Raw genomic sequence first — 16246 nt, forward strand, 5'->3', positions numbered from 1 at the left:
CCTCCCCAGGAATCAGGGGGTGGGACTGAAAGTTCCAACCCTGTAATCACACAGTTGATTCCCTTGGCAATCAGCCCCCACCCTGAGGTGCTTTCCAACAGCCACCTTTTAACATAAACCCAGTTATCGTGAAACAAGGCATCTTGAATAACAAGACACCCATTTCACCTTGATGGCTCTGAAACATTTGGAACTGAGGACAAGAAACCATATATTATGACAAAAGATATTCCCATTGCTCTTATCCTCCAGGAAATCCCAAGGGTTTTCGGAGCTATGAACCAAGAACAGTGGATGAAGACCAAAATTATACAAGGAATATACTTTGGTCATCTGAATGACCAAATATCTATTTCTTATAAATCACAGTATCATGTTCCCCATTCTCCAGCATCTCCATGCTGCCTAGGCTTCCCCTCCCAGCCTCTCCTACCTGTGTGTCCCTGTTTAACCTCCAGGACTCAGAGCACGGTCCTCCTTCAGACTCATCCCCGCCCTCCTCCAGACTCTCATGGCCTCTCATCATGGTCTGTTTGGATGTTTCCTGATTAGACTGAAGCTCAACAAGGAAAGGAGTTGCGTTTGAATCAGCCCTGTGCCTCTCACGGCAAAACAAATTTGTTACCCTTCTCAGTTCCTTTATCCCTGGGCCTGCAATTTTCATTATTTCATCACCCTCTCCACCACCCTTTTGCTTGCTGCTAGACCTTAGGACACCTGTGTGTGTGTTAGAAAAAGATGCCCCTTCCTCCGGTTGGACGCAGCCCCTTGCCAAGGTGTGTATCTTGTGAGCAGACTGGATCTAGGCCCCAGTTGCTCCTTGTTCAGACACGTTGGTGCAGGACACACCAGACAGTCATATGTATCATTCCCAACCCCTACCAAGATACCCTGCCAGTTATATTTGGGGAAATACCCTCAACTCGAGGTCACACTAACAACGGGGGCTAATAGGCCTTCCACTGGCAGACTGCTTCTTCTAAAAGGAAGTGGGTATGGGGAAATGATGAAACAATCATGGGAACTGTGGATGTTCTGCACAACAGCTGCAAGGTGTGTAAGACAGGGGCTTGTCCATCCTGCAGCACGTGCCACGACTTGAGTGGGTGCTGCTCCTGGTGAGGGCTGGGCCAGTGTCCCCAAGGAAGGACTTTCAATCATCTCACTTCCTTTCTTTTCCCTCTTTAGTCTTCGTGTTCTCAGCATCTGAGATCCGGCCTCAAGGCTCCCTTCCCAACTTCTATACGCTTGCACCCACAAAGGCACGTACATGCACACGCCCACATACACACATGCTCACCCCTGAAATTATTCACTGGAATGGGCCCTAAGAGTTGAGCTCCAGAGAAGCTCACTTGCCAGAAAGACCATGATCCTGGACCAAGTCAAAAGATGATAGAAGGTCATTTAAAAATGTACAGAAAGGGCTTCCCTGGTGGCGCAGTGGTTGAGAGTCCGCCTGCCGATGCAGGGGACACGGGTTCGTGCCCCGGTCCGGGAGGATCCCACATGCCGCGGAGCGGCTGGGCCCGTGAGCCATGGCCGCTGGGCCTGTGCGTCTGGAGCCTGTGCTCTGCAACGGGAGAGGCCACAACAGTGAGAGGCCCACGTACCGCAAAAAAAAAAAAAAAAAAAAAAAAAAATGTACAGAAATATCAAATCACTATGTTTTGTACCAGAAGCTAACATAGTGTTGTAGGTGGATTATACCTCAAAACCAAACAGACTCATAAAAAAAGAGATCCAATTTGTGGCTACCAAAAGTAGGGGTTGGGGGAAGGGGGAATTAGATGAAGACAGTCAAAAGGTACAAACTTCCAGTTATAAGATAAATAAGTGCTAGGGATGTGATGTACAACATGATAAAGATAATGAACACGGTTATACGTTATCCATGAAAGTTAAGAAAGTAAATCTAAGAGTTCTCATCACAAGGGAAAAACGTTTTTTATCTATTTCTTTAGTGTTGTGTCTATACGAGATGATGCATGTTCAGTAAATGTACTGTGATAATCATTTCATGATGTATAGAAGTCAAATCATTATGCTGTACACCTGCCTCTCATACAGTGCTGTATGTCAATTAGACCTCATGAGTACAATCTATAAAAATATTGAATCACTCTGTGGTACACCTGAAACTAATATGATGTTGTAAATCAACTCTACTTCCATTTTCTTAAAAGGGACATAAAAAAATAGAATGATATTAGTAGATTTTTAAAATAGTTTGGAAGTGTGTACCATTAATAAACTTTACACACACACACAATAATAAGTTGTCTTAATGGATGGATAGGGGGGAGGGATGGATGGACAGATGCCTGATAGAGCAAATCTAGCAAAATATTAACTTTTGTGCATCTAGGCGGTGATGTAAAAGTGTTCACTGTATAATTCTTTGGATTTTTAAGTTTGAAATTTTTCTTAATGTCAGGGGAAATTTATGAATATATATTACCTGAAAATAATATTAAATATTTAAAACCTGGAAAAATTATATCTCAATAAAACTGGAAGAAAAAAATATATACAGAAAAAGATAATGGAGTGTGACAGATGTCCCTCTGAGCCCTACCATGGTCAAGTTCACATGGCATTCACTGTGGGACCTTAGGTGGCAGGGCTCGGTCAGACCAAGGCAGCCTATCAGTGACACAATGGAGAGCCTTGTTCTAAGAGAAAGCAGCTAGGAGAAGAGCAGGCATTGGGTGAACCTAATGTCTCCATCTCTCCCAGTCTCTCAGGGCTTTCCTGGGAGGAGGAAGCAGATGCACTGTGGTGGCTCAGAGAGAACTAGGACCAAGTGCGGCTGCCAAAGGAGAGAGATTTGTATTCAGTACTAACTTCCCGGGAGGCAAATTCTGAAGGTAGTAAACTCATGGTCATGGCGACGTGGGAGCAGACACTGAATCGTCAGTGTCGGGCTTATCTTGAAGACCGTAGGATGTGAACAGCATTTTGTTTCATAGTCCAGGATTCTGTAAATCGAAGACTCCACATTGCTAACTATTATTTGATTCCATGACTACAGAATCTTAGAAGTTTTTAAACTCATTGGCTCAAAAATGTCAAGATTTTATTATTCCCTGACTCCAGCACCTGAGAAACTTAGAATTATAAAACTACCTATGAGACACAGTGATGTGTGTGGACTTCTTTGAAAAATGTGTGGAGCACATGCTTTGCACGAGGGACTCTTTTGGGCACTTTACACATATTATCTTATTTAATCCTCGCAATGTACCTGTCAGTTATGTACATTTATGATTCCTATTTTTCAGATGAGGAAACTGAGGTACAGAGAAGTTAAGTGCCTTACCCAGGACCACACAAGTAGTGTAGAGTGGTTCTATAATCGAAACCTAGAGTCCATATTCCTGACCACTGCTCTAGGCTGCCTCCCTGTGTTATAAAAGGGATACACCCAGGAGGATGGAGGGGCCATGGCCCAGCCCAGGGCTGAGTTATGAGTCCTCCAGAGATCCCTGCTCAGCCAGACTCCACCGGCCCCTATGAGTCCCAGTCCTTGGGCTCTGGGAGCTGTGGCCTTCCCTTCCCCTTCCCACCTTTCCAGGGAGTGTTCCCTCCATGATCTCAGGTCCTGAATTCCCCAGGCAAAGCCAGCCACATTCTTTGGGCTGGGGTCCAAGTTTACTTAAGAAGAGGAAAATGTTATTATGGAAATTACAACAGCTTTACGAAACACAGCGTCGCTGTATCAATCCAGGACCACAAGAATGCCCATCAACTTAATAGCTTCCTGTTGGGAGCCTTTCAAGCTATGCCTGAAGCTGGCAGGCATCAGGGCACAGGAGTGAGGCCAAGCAACTGGGTGACACTGCACCCACCCCTGCCCTCGGGATGAGTGGCGGAGCCCATGCAGGGGGGCCCGCAGGGGACCCCTCCCTGCTTCCTCATGCCTGCAACCCTGAAGAAGACTGCATCTCGAGTTTCCCTTTCTCAAAGGTGGAGGGAGACGCAAGAGGGAAGAGATATGGGAACATATGTATATGTATAACTGATTCACTTTGTTATAAAGCAGAAACTAACACACCATTGTAAAGCAATTATACTCCAATAAAGACGTAAAAAAAATATTTAAGCGAATGAAAAAAAAAAGGTAAAGCCATGGTGTGTGTGTGTGTGTGTGTGTGTGTGTGTGTGTGTGTGTGTCTCCAGGAGGCAAGCAGGGAGGAGAAGGCTGGGGCTCCTCCTTCCGCCCACCCCCTCCCACACCCACAGCCTAACTCAAGTACAAACACAGTTGCGATCCTCAGACCTTCTCCCCAGACCCAATGCGGAGGGTCTGGATCTAGGTCCCTGATAAAGACAGGACTTTAAGAAAGGGACTGCTTTCTTTAACTCCTAAGCCTAAGGAGAAAGAAAGCCAGGCCTTAACTCTTTTTATCTTTTTTTTTTTTTAAGAAAGAAGAAAAGAAAACCATTAAAGTGAAGTTCCTGGGGCTGAGAGCAGCCAGGAGTCTGGCACGTGTCTCCTCCTGGGTAATTACGTGGCATTTAGCACCTCTCTTCCCAGCACTTGTAATTAGCAGGGAAATTAAGATGCTGTCATCCTACCTCCCAGTTTCTCTCTGCTACGCCCAGAGGCCCAGGGAGAGGCCCAGAAGCGGGAGGGGATCAGTGCAGTGAGAACTGAGACTAGACCTCGGGGAGAGCTGAGAAAGGACATTTGACAGGAGAGCAGTGGGGGGTCCTCTGGGGAGCACCTCCTGCCACCTCCAGCCACAGCCATCTCTCCTGTCTCTGAATTACTGGAGCATGTGCAAGCTGGACTCTGCCCCCTCCCATGGGTTGCTGTCCTGGCTCTGATGAAATGGCTGGGTTCCCGTGGGGTCTTATTGCATTCACCAAAATCTTCACAGAGGCTCTTGGGTGCCCACCTCTGTGCTGGACCCTGAGGACAGGGATGAGTCAGACCCACCAGGAACTGTAGATGCTCCTCAGGGAGGAGGGTACAAGCATAATACAAGGTTGAAAGTGCCAAGAGCTGAGGGAGGCAGGACCAGCTCTTTAAGTTGGAGGGGCCTAATGAAAATGCAAATTGTTGAAATTCTGAATAATTTCAGACAGCAACAGCAGAAGATTAAACCAAGCATGCGGCTCTTCTAAGTGTGGGCTCTTCTGAGGGACTCCACAAGCTGCACACTCATGAGGCCAGCCCTGGGTGGAGGGCAGTGTGGGTGTTGCCAATTAAAGAAGAATTCTTAGAGGGTGCAGTATTTGAATTGGTCTGGATCAAGAAGTAAGCTTTGTTTAACAGGAAAATGTCCTTTGTCTCTCTGGTCAGTTTTCTCGTCCTCCAAGACCACAGTCAATGCCTCCTCCTCCAGGAAGCCTTCCCTACTAACTCCAGGCTGGGTTAGGACTCTCTAGGGTCTCACAACTCCACTCCTCCACCCCTTCCAACCCTGTGCTTCCCTAGACACCTCACCTATTTCACTCCATTACAGATCGCCTGTTTATGCATCTGCCTCTCCCACTAGCCCACATGCTCCCTAAGGACAGGTCTATGCCTTATTCCTGTCTGCATTCTTAGTGCCCGTGCAAGTCCTGGATAAGGTAGGTGTTCAACAGTGATTGATGAACGAATGAATGAATGGACACCCCCAGAGGGAGCAACTTGGGAGAAGACCTTCTTTGATTATGCCTAGGGAACACGAGGGTGAATCTTTACCATAAGGCCAAAAAGTTAAATTGGGATTGGATCAGAAAGGCCCTAATTGGCGAGCCTAGGGAAGGGTTCGAGCTTTACCAGATGGATCTGCCTGCTCTAGAGGAGATGGGCGGGAGTGGAAGAAGGGGGTGGGAGGGAAGGAGCAGTAAACCAGGCAGGGAGAGTAGTCGGAAAGCTGTAACCGTGATCCAAGCCAAAGGTCAGGGTGGCCTGGACCAGATAACAGCCATGGGAATGGAGAGAGGGGAAGAGCTGGATGTGAGCTTTGAAGCCCCAATCACCCTGGTGGCAGCAACACTGGGTCACCAGCCAGCTATTCCAATTATTCATAGAAATCAATCTCATTCCATGGAGACTCAGATAAAACTCGTGCACAGCAATGGATGGGGAGCTTAGAGTGCGGAGATAAGAGGAGGCCCAGGGTGTGGGGTGATCAGGTGGGGCTTAGCAAGAGGGGAGGAATGGTAAGAGGTTATCAAAACAGCCCTCAAATAGCAAAGGCTCAGAGCCGGTCTGCCCAGCTGTGACTGCGAAGGGACACAGGCTCACCCCCAGTCCTGAGAGACCCAGACCTAGGGTTCCTTGGGCATTAGTTCCAGCAGCAGGGGACACTGGATCAGGCTTGCTACCCTGAGATTATATTGGAGGTCTGGTGCCTTCTATTAGGAGAGCGCGGGCAAGGGGCAGGGATGTGGAACAGGTGGGCTACCCCTTCTGGCCCCTTTCAGTCCCGGCTTTCTGGGATCCTGAGTCCATGAATCACTACAGTGGCATTTTGTCTGTAGGGTCAGGAGAAGGATGGTCTGTTCTCCAGCACTAGGCAGGCACTGTAGGAGACGGAGTGATGTAGGCTACGCACTCCAAGCTGGACCACAAAGCCTGTGTCCCCATCAGCCTCAGTCCTTCCACACATGCTGGAAAGGGATTGCCAGCCTCCCTCCCCCTGAAGTGGGAGAGAGAGTGTGGGTGTGAGAGAGGTTTGCCCAGGGGGAGAAAAGGAGAGTGAGAGACATTGGCGCTTTCCAGAGCAGGGAGGGCCCAGGAGGACCAGTGATCAGAGGGTGAAGTAGAGAGGAACACCAAAAATAAATAACTGATACTTACATATCACCTGCCACTGGGCCAGGCACGGTCCTGGGTGCTTCGTCTGAGTTAACCAGTGTCATACTCACAACTCTCATTTTCTGGAAGAGGAAACCGAGCCACTGAGTTGAAGAAAACTTTCCCAGAGTTCCCAAATTTCACAGCTGGAGAGGGTGGCGCTGGGCATTCGGACCAGGCTGTGCGGCTCACTTTGTCTCTGCTTTGTAGTAACTGTCTGTTTGCGAAGAGCGCGCTGTTTCAGGCATCAGTTTCACTTGGCCCCTGGGAGGGGTTCTCATCCGCATTTTACAGATGAAGAAGCTGTGGCACAGAGAAGCAGTCTGCTCACAACCCCATTTCAGGGAAGTGGCCGAGCTGGGATGTGACCCCACAGCTCCCTTGGGTCTTGCTCACTCATTCTAGGCTCTCCAGGACAGGGGCTGTGCTGAATGGACCCTAAGAAAGCAAGCGATGGGGCATCTCCAGGGGAGAGCAGAACCTGAAGGGCCCCCCACCATCTTCAGACAGCTTTTCCTCGCAGCTGTGGGTGGAAGCAGCCGGAGGTTGGCCCGAGAGGCCCCATCTGCCGACACTCAGGCCCGGGAGGAGATAGCACTTGTTATCTCTGTGGAGAGTTCAAGAGTTTATTCCCACCCAGGGCAGTGGGGAGCCTGGTGCCCATTCTTGGAGGGTGTGCAGTGACAGGACAGATGGGGGACACTTCCTCCCCATGCCCTCCAACACTCACTCCCTTCCACACCCCACCGTCCCCGGAGGTCAGCCGGAAACATCTCGGACAGAGCCTTGGACACAGGCACTGGCACTGGTAGAAGTCATGGTCGGATCCCAGGGCTGGTACCGAGCAGTCAGGGGTGGCTGGGGGGTGGGGGTAGGGCAGAGCTCTGGGGTCAGGTGCTCAGGGACAGTGGCTCCACCACCTTCGCACTGTGTGACCTCACACAGAGTGCTTCCGCTCTGAGCCTCAGTTTCCTCCCGTGGAAGCTAAATTAGCCTTTCTGTCTTAGAGAGTTCTCAGCAGGGTTAAGACAGGGAAGATCCCGTATTTCGGGCACCTGGCTCCCAGCCTGGCCGATAGCTGGGGCTCTAAAATGACCCTTCCTTTCCCGTTTGCACAACACGATCTTGACTCCAGTCACTGAAGCAAAGTCAGCTCTAGACAGAGCGGATGAGCTCACCCCGCTCCTCTGGGCTCCCCTGGGCCTGCAGAAGGTGGAGCACAGCTGAGCCCAGCACTCAGGGCCTCCAGGGGCCGGGTGGCTACCTGTCTCCAGGCCTCATTTCCTGCCTTCAGCCCCCCAGGTGACTCATTCTCCCAGAACAAAGCAGGCCCTATCTTCATACCCCAGGGCAGCCTTCAAGGCCCAGATCACCTGCCACCTCCTCTCTGAAGCTGCCCCCAGATCCCTGAGGGAGAATGAATTGCTCACTCCACTTGGCCCCCACAGCTCTGAACTTATTCTGCTTCGAGCTATGGGTACGGCTCTGGTATCTTCCTCCCCAGCACACCGTGAGCTCCTGCAGGAGAGCACCGGGGATCCCCATCTCCTTCTAAAATGCCTGCCATCACATTTGTGCTCAGGAAAATCTTATTTAATTGATTAGTTAACTAATTAAAGAGATTATCCTAGAATAGGAGCATCTCAGAGCTGGCAGAGCTTTTAGTCCCAGTGCCTCACTTTCTAGTTGAAGAGGCCTGGGCGTGGGGCAGGTTGGGGTACGGGCAGGGAAGGAAAGGCCCAGGCCCCACAGTGAGGTAGATAAGAGCAGAGGAGGCACTAGAAGGCCTCCCTCCTCAGCAGAATCACATGCAAGGTGGTTCGTTCCATTTCACAGTTGGATAGACAAAGACCTATAAGTGGCTCTCCACTGCCCCCTGGGAAAAGTTCAAGTTTGTCATTGTGACCCTCTAAGTCCCTTTGTGATGTCGTTCCAGTCAGCCGCTCAGCCCTCACTTCTGCTTGAGGGCCTGACTTGCTGTTCTCTCTGCCTGGAGCACCTGCCCCTCTGCTTAGCCAAATCCTATAATCCTTCAGGTATCCACTGAGATGTCACTTCCTCGGAAAAGGCTCCCTTGTCCCCCATGTCCTCTCTTCTTTGGCCCCCTGTGATCCCATCTGTCATACGAGGCTGTGACTGTTTACATGCCTCTCGCCTAGTCAGACTCTTAATCTTGTACCCCTAGTGCCCGGCCCAAAAGGAATACATGTGAGTGAATAAATGAATGAATGAATGAATGAATGAAGCATAAGGACTGGAACTCTGGACCACAGGCAGCCATACTACTGATCCCAAGTTAACTCCACAGCCTGCGCAGGGGGAAAGGCACTGAGTTGGGAGGGGGTGGAGGGCAGGGTGTGTTGTAGGACACCCCAGCAGGGGCAGAGCTGAGAGTGTTGGCAGTGAAGGGAGTTATGGTCCCCAGAACCCAGGAGACAATATCCAGGATTGACTTGAGCCCTCCCTTCAGTTTTGGTGGGTTTTTTGGTTCAGTGACCTTCGTTATTTCAGGCAAAACTTTCAATCACTGGGGAAGCATTTGGGAGGAAGAAAACCCTTGGAAAAAATCAGCCAGCCCCGCAGCCTGAGTGAGCCTTCACTGCCCCTGGCAGCCGGTCCTCTGGCTGGCCGGGTGGAGCCTGCTCTGGAAGGCTGGCGGGAAGAGCATCTAGACGTTGTCGGATAGAGGAGGGGAGGCCAGCCCAAGCAAGGAACTGCGTATGCAAAGGCTTGGAGGCCAGGGGAGCATGACTGTTCAGGTAACAGTGAAGACTTTGGGGAGAGGAAGAGCTGAGCCCAGGGTGTGAGCAGGGAGTTTATGGTAAAAGACCTGGAAGGAGTGCCAGGCTGAGAACCTCGGGCTTCCCATGAATCCAGCACCTTTGCCACAGGTTCACTGTGCTCCTCCCACCCAGCCCCCACCTCAGAGACCTTACAGTCTGGTGGGGGAGAGGAGAAAGCAGGAGACACTCAGGATCCAGTGTGGGAAGGGATGTGACAGCAGGGAACCCAGAGGGGCCTCTAACCCAACCTCCTGGGGAAGTGGTAACTTAGCTGAAAATTGCACAACAAATAAGACCTCTTTTTATTCCCTTCTCTTTCTTTCCCTCCCTCCCTCCCTCCCTTCCTTCCTCTGTCTCTCTCTCTCTTCCTTCCTTCTTTCCTCCCCCTCTCTCTCTTTCATCCTTTTTTTCCTTCTCCCTTTCTTTCTTTTTTCCCTTTGTCTGCTCATTCTTTGTTTCATTCAGTTGTTAGACAAATCATCACGAAAGAACTACTAGGGAGCGCCCACTCCACTAGGGCTAGGCCGGGCTACAGGAGGTGAAGTTATCAGATGTGGCCCTGCCTACATGAAGGTCATGGTCTGCTGGGGAGACGGACATAATAGAAATGGTCACACCATGTATACATGCACACACAAAAAACCCACAAACCATTAAGGGCTATTAAACAAAGAAGTACTTAGTGCCATGAGAAAACGTAACAGGCCTGAGATTCGCAGGAAGCACAGGAGCCGGCCAGGCAGAGAGTGTGAAGCAGAGCATTATACACACAAAGGAAGAAGAGAGCACACAGAAAGGCTCAGAGTGGGAGGCGCGTCACATGTTCAAGAAAACAAAACACAAACTGAAGGCCAGGCAGGCTGGCCGCAGTGAGCATGAGGGGGCGTTGCCCAGGATGATCCTGGAGACGCAGGGCATTGGTCACGGCACGGTCCAGTCCCAGAAACAGAACTGGTAGGAGTAAGAACAAGGGATTCATTACAGGGAGCTGACCTTCTGTAGCTGTAACAGGTGGCGTAACTGTCTATCTGAGCCTGTTGTCTTTGTGTCTGATGCTGGGGCCTGAAGTCACCAGGGCAGAGAGTCGAAGAGGAAAGAAGTGAAGATGGAATCCTGAAGGTCTCAGGGCCTCCAAAACTCCTCCTTGGGTTATGCCGGTGGCCTGCAGGAGAAGCGGGGCCCTTCATCGTGGAGCTGAGCACCCCCCTGGGCCCGAGAAGAAGAAGCCAAAGGACGGTGTGGCAGGAGATGGAGCAACTGCAGGCTAGCCCTGCCCCGTGCCGTATTAGCGGCTGCACCAGTCACTGCCCGGAATCCTGCACTTCGAGTGTAAAAGAATATGACTGCTGTTCAGCTTCCTCCTTCCAAATCTCCCACAAACCCTCTCTGTGCCCCCTTGCACACCTGGGATATGCAGTGAAGGGGATTCTGGGAAATGTAGTTCCAGCATAGGTAACTTGACTTGCTACAAATCCAACACAGGTAGGCAGGGACCAGATTATGCTGTGCCCTGTCATCTTGGGATGGTATTTTAAGAGAAGTGGGAAGTGCTACTTGATTTTAAGCAGAGCAGCGGTGGAGGATGACATATTCCATTTTATGTTTTAAAAGGTCCCTTTGGCTGCTATATGAAGAATGGCTTAGAGAGAAGCAAGACAGAAACAGGGATTCCAGGTAGAAGGTTCCTGAAGGGATCCCAGCAAGAGAACACAGGGGTCTAGATTCGGGGGCCGGGGGCCTCGGCAGCAGAGTTGGAACGAAGCAGGTAAATCAGAATGACTTGAGCGTGAAGGTAAGAGAAAGGGAAGATGGTGACCAGGGATGATTCCCACATGGCTGGTGGAAGCATTTACAGCGCTGGGAAGCATTAGAAGAGGCGGGGGTTGGTAGATGGGAGGCTGATGTCATGTAGGATTTGGAGTCTGAAGATCAGGATAGCATTCTGACCGTGAGATGTATTTGAGAATAAATAGCATATAGGTGGTATTCTTGGAGGTGGATGAGGCCCACTGAGGGAGAGGGTGCTGAGAGGGGAGAGAGGAACTCTGGCACTCCCACAGGATTTGAAGGCAAGATCCGACTTTCATTTTAGAAAGATCTTTCTGACTGTAATGTGGACAGCTATGTGCAGGGTGATGCCAGAGACGAGAGAGACCAGATCTTGGTGACCAGCTGCAACTCAGGTAACTAAAACATCAGGTTTCTCTGCTTTAGGCTATGATTACATTGACTAAGTGAGATGAAGTTATTCAGTTCCTGATGATCCAGAGTTCTGATTTCCTATTATGTCACGATGGGTGGTGAGTAGATAAGACCCATTTCCAAAGCTGCACAAATAAAGCCCATACAATTCCATATTAGTTCCTTTATTATTACTGTGTTAGTGGATGTGATACTTGAATCGCTTAAAGGATACAGTGGATTTGGAAAACGAAATGATTCAGAACTCATGGGAGTTCATGGGAACCAAGGTTCTGTTGATTCCACCTCTTCAGTCTCACAAATTATCTCCAGTCCTATTTCTATTACTGAAGCCCATCCATCATCATCCCACATCTGGTTCACAGAACCAGTCTCCCAACTCATCTCCAGGTTCCTCTCCCTCCTGTCCATCTTCCACACAGCGTCACTGACACCTTCTCTAATTACGTATGCAACCACGTCACTCCAGCTAAAAGGCCTCCCTGGCTCCCACAGCCTCCAGGATGATGTTCAGCCTCCTCCACTTTCACGGCTCTGACCCTGCCTGATCCTGGCCCTCTCTTGCCAGCCTCAGTTCCTTCGCATGCCCTGTACTCCCCTTCTCAACTCCTACTCCTTGCCCTTCACCAGTCATTCACATGTAAGAAACAGCCACTGCAAGGCCCAGAATGAAACTTGCTCTCTCCCCATGATAGGCTTTTGCAGGCATTGCTCCTTCTCCCTGGAAGAGGCCAGTTTCCTCCTTACATTCCCTTAGTCTAGCAAATTCCTGCTTAGACTTCAGAATTTTTGTCTGGACCTACCACATCTTGGTACCAGCCCCCTCAGTCCCACCATGATCCCATAGCCCTTTGTGAGCTCCTGTCAGAGAACGGACTGCCTCATATCATAACCCTTGTCTCTTTCCCTTCCTTCCTTCCTTCCTTTTCTCTTTCTTCCTTCCCTCCATTTCTCTTCCTTTCTTTCCTTCTATCAATCTTTCTTTTCTTTTCCCCAGTTTCCAAAGTCTTTCCTGGCAAGTATTTTAGGAAGGAAAGATTAATCCTACTGTTTCCAAGTCCACGGAATGCAGAGCCGTGCCCAGGGACACATCAAGCGGGGCTGAAGGAGACTGCTGCATCGCTCCCCTGTTATTCACAGATGCAGCCAATAGCACAAGACTTGTAGTCACCAATTCTTCGGGCTTAAAACCGCAGGTCGATTTCTTTTTCAGCACTTTTTTACTGAATCACTGCTATCCATGATGTTCCTTCCAACTTGAACACAGCAGTCCCTTCGTACTGTGCTTGACTTAGATTCCGCTGGATCGGTCTCCCCAAGCATCACTCGCCCTATCTTTACCACATTCAGCCCCTCCAGACCGTGGCCACAACCGGCCCTGAGTTCATGCATTTCTCCAGCTCCGGGAAGAGAGGGTGGTCTTTCAGGTCAATGTTGCGCTGCTTTAGATGTTCCTCGGAGGCCTGAAGGAACTTCTGGCCACAAGGCAGAATCCCTTCTGCCTGAAGCACTTGATGATCTCGCCTCACCTGACCAAGCTGCCTGCGCTCTGGCTTGATGGCAATTGGCTGGGGTCCCAGACGCTGGCAGAGGCGGGGGGTGGGTACACTCTGGGGCCGGAGCCGAAGGCCATTTCTTTCTTATTTGCTGCTATACCTCAGTGCCCAGAACAGAACCTGGCATGTGGGAGTTGATTTTCTTTCAAATGTTACTAATAATTAAGAAGGTCTTTGAGAACTTAGATAGGAAAAGTTTTGGAATATTTGGACCAATCTCAATGAGAGCCAGAAAGAACCATGCTTTCCCACATCCTCCCATGGAGCCTGCATTGCAAGAGGAAGACAGACAGGAGTGGCCTCCATGATCCCAGCCCCATGCCAAGAGCAGAGCTGACCCCAGCAGCACAGAGATGCAGAGAGATGCTCCCCATCCCCCTTCCCGGGGCAGAGGCCACCGTGCTCTGTCTCTGCACAGGCTGAGGAGGCCAGAAGCCTGGCTGGGCCCACTGCATGCAGAACACCAAGGTCCAGCTTCACTTTCTCCACAGACCAGAGGAGGGTCTAAGGCGCCCCTTCCTCCTCTGTGGCAGCCAGACAGAGCCCCAGCTGGGCCCAGAGCCAGAGCGATAAGAAGATGCAGTCACTCTCAATTCCCCACAAACTTGACACTCGTTCCTGTTGCCGAAAAAACACATCACCTTCTATTCTTGAGATACCAGGAAATCACAGTGTCTCAGAGCTGCAGGGCCCCAGGGAAGCACCCAGTCCCCATTAGAGAATTTGCCTCGTGCAAATGGGGAAACTGAGGCCCACTGATGGAGGGAGATTTGAGCAGGCCCACACTGAGAGTCAGTAAAAGAGCTGGGGCCATAAACCTGGGTCCCCTTCTTCCCAGCTTCATATCCTTACCTATGATGAATGTAATAAAAGCTGGAGCAGTGCCGATGCTTATTAGTGCTAGAGGTGCCCCTCCGATTAGAGGAATCAACAAGTGTCCTGCTGTAATATCCAGCCCCCAAGTTGAATAAATACCTGAGGATTTACATCTGCACCCCAGAGGAGCTTCTGCAGCTGCACTGTGCTGGTTCACCTCCCCTGGCAGGGAGCTCGGCAGTCTAGATAGCTCTCAGCCCCTTTAGAAGGGGCTTCTCTGCCCTGAGTCCAAACCTGCCTCATGGTCCTCTGGGGACTCACAGGGCCTGGGAGATTCATGTGGAAGGAAAGAAAAGAGAATATTGTATTCTTTGGAATTTCTGGCACTGGGGCAAGCAGACTGGCAGCCCTCCTACCTGCAGGAAAAGCTGTGGGTTGGGGGAGGAAGGGGATGGAGACACCCCCTGAACTACATTTCTCTGAAGGCTGGGGAGGGAGCCAAGGTCAGGGAGTTCAATGGGGCAACTTGTAAAAGTTGGCAAAACCAGTGGTCCCTCCTCTGTGACACCCTCATCAGTAAAGTGATGGCACAATTCCCAGGGCGATTACATTTTTGTAGAAAAAGGGGAAGTGCAAAACAGCGTGTGAGTCTAGTGGTTTGACACGACATGGAAGAGGTTGCCCTCTCACGAGCAGGGACAGAGAAGCGTGACAAACAACCGTGGAACAGCTGAGCAGTCTGAGGTTCAGAGCAGGTTTCCACCACATCTCCCAGGAGCGTGGAAGCGCCACGTGGCTTTGGGTAACATACAAAGATTGTGCCGGTCGTTCTTTATTCCTGCGTTTGACAGGGATTTACTGACTGCTGCTTATGTACGTTAGGCACTGGGGATGCTACTATTAACAGACCAGACGTGGTATCTTGGATGCTCTGCCCTGTATTTTTAGCTAATAGCTCTTGCATGGGTGTCCCACCTCCCCAAAGAGTTTGCAAGTCTCTCAGGGGCTGGAGCTCCTACAGGCCTCCTCCCCATCACACAGCCTTCACGAGTCTCTAGCCATCAGCTTAGGAATTCACTGGAAGGTACAATTTCATGAGCCACGTTCACTGATCAGTCATTTAATCAGTTAAACAAACACAACAATGGCCCAATTCTCATGTGCCCCTGGAACTGAATCAAGCAGACCCAGAGGGGCTCAACTCTCAAGGTCATCAAGTCTATTCTTCTGCCTCCAAACCAAGCTGAAACCGATGCTAGTACAGAGTAGGAACAAAAGTCAGGGAGGCGGAGAAGTGGGTGCGAGCTGGATTCTGCCACTGGCCCACTGTGTGCTTAGCGATAATGCGAATGTCCATTGGTAGCAATTTGGAAACCCTCTCTCTCATCTGATCCTCTCAACAACCTGTGAGTTAGGCAAGACAGGTTCTACTATCCCTATTTTACGGAGGAGGACCCTGAGGCTTGGAGAAGTCAAGTGGCTTCCCGAGGTCACAGAGCTGGTGAGTGGTGGCATCAGGGTTTGAGGCCAGGTCCGTCTGGTCTCAGAGGCCTCCTTCTCCCCTGCGTATACTGGGCCCCTGGGGCACATACTCCAGATGCCGCTGTTTTGTCTCCCACTGACAGGAGCACCAGAGCTGAGCTGATTCATGAACTGATGGCTCCAGCCTCCCTGCATCCCCTGCTTGATGGACCTGCTGGCTCTGCCACCCCCAGCACCATTGGCCAGTGACCAAGGAGAGCACAAGAAGGCGGGATGGGAGTTGGGGGGTGGGCAAGGGAGACAGAGCAGAAGCAGACGGCAGAGACTCAGAGCATCCATCAGCAGGGCCAGTTCCCCCTGGGATCTCAGCTGCTGTCTGATCTGCCCGAGTTCCCATCCAAAAGTCGGGCGCCTGACAACCTGTCACTCACTCCCCCGGGTGAGCTCCTTCCCAGGCTCCCATGGCCTCGGGGTCTGCTGGGACCCAAGCAAATGGGCTGAGCATAGCTGGCCTGTGATGGGGAAGAGAAGCAGCCACTCGGACGGACGCCAACACCAGAGGGACCCAGGTCTGCGGAGCTGGCCGGATCTCCTTCCTGCTTTGGGGG

At 50.7% G+C, this 16246-nt stretch overlaps 2 long non-coding RNA genes across 2 annotated transcripts in view; one reads left to right on the forward strand and one right to left on the reverse strand.

Moving 5' to 3' along the window:
* The window catches only part of LOC141276037 (uncharacterized), a 39319-nt gene extending 31660 nt beyond the window's left edge, over positions 1-7659 (reverse strand). Inside the window, exons 1-2 of the long non-coding RNA XR_012324899.1 lie at positions 7530-7659; positions 6803-7102 (exon numbers count right to left, since the gene is read on the reverse strand). This is a non-coding gene — a long non-coding RNA (uncharacterized lncRNA). The remainder of the gene's footprint in view (positions 1-6802; positions 7103-7529) is intronic.
* Positions 7660-11253: 3594 nt separating this feature from the next.
* On the forward strand, positions 11254-15900 carry LOC141276134 (uncharacterized). Its single transcript, XR_012325104.1, has 3 exons — positions 11254-11347; positions 11675-11765; positions 15782-15900. It is a non-coding gene; the product is annotated as an uncharacterized lncRNA (long non-coding RNA).
* Positions 15901-16246: the final 346 nt, after the last annotated feature.

Source organism: Tursiops truncatus, chromosome 1 (genome assembly GCF_011762595.2).
Source record: "Tursiops truncatus isolate mTurTru1 chromosome 1, mTurTru1.mat.Y, whole genome shotgun sequence".
Lineage (NCBI taxonomy): Eukaryota > Metazoa > Chordata > Mammalia > Artiodactyla > Delphinidae > Tursiops > Tursiops truncatus.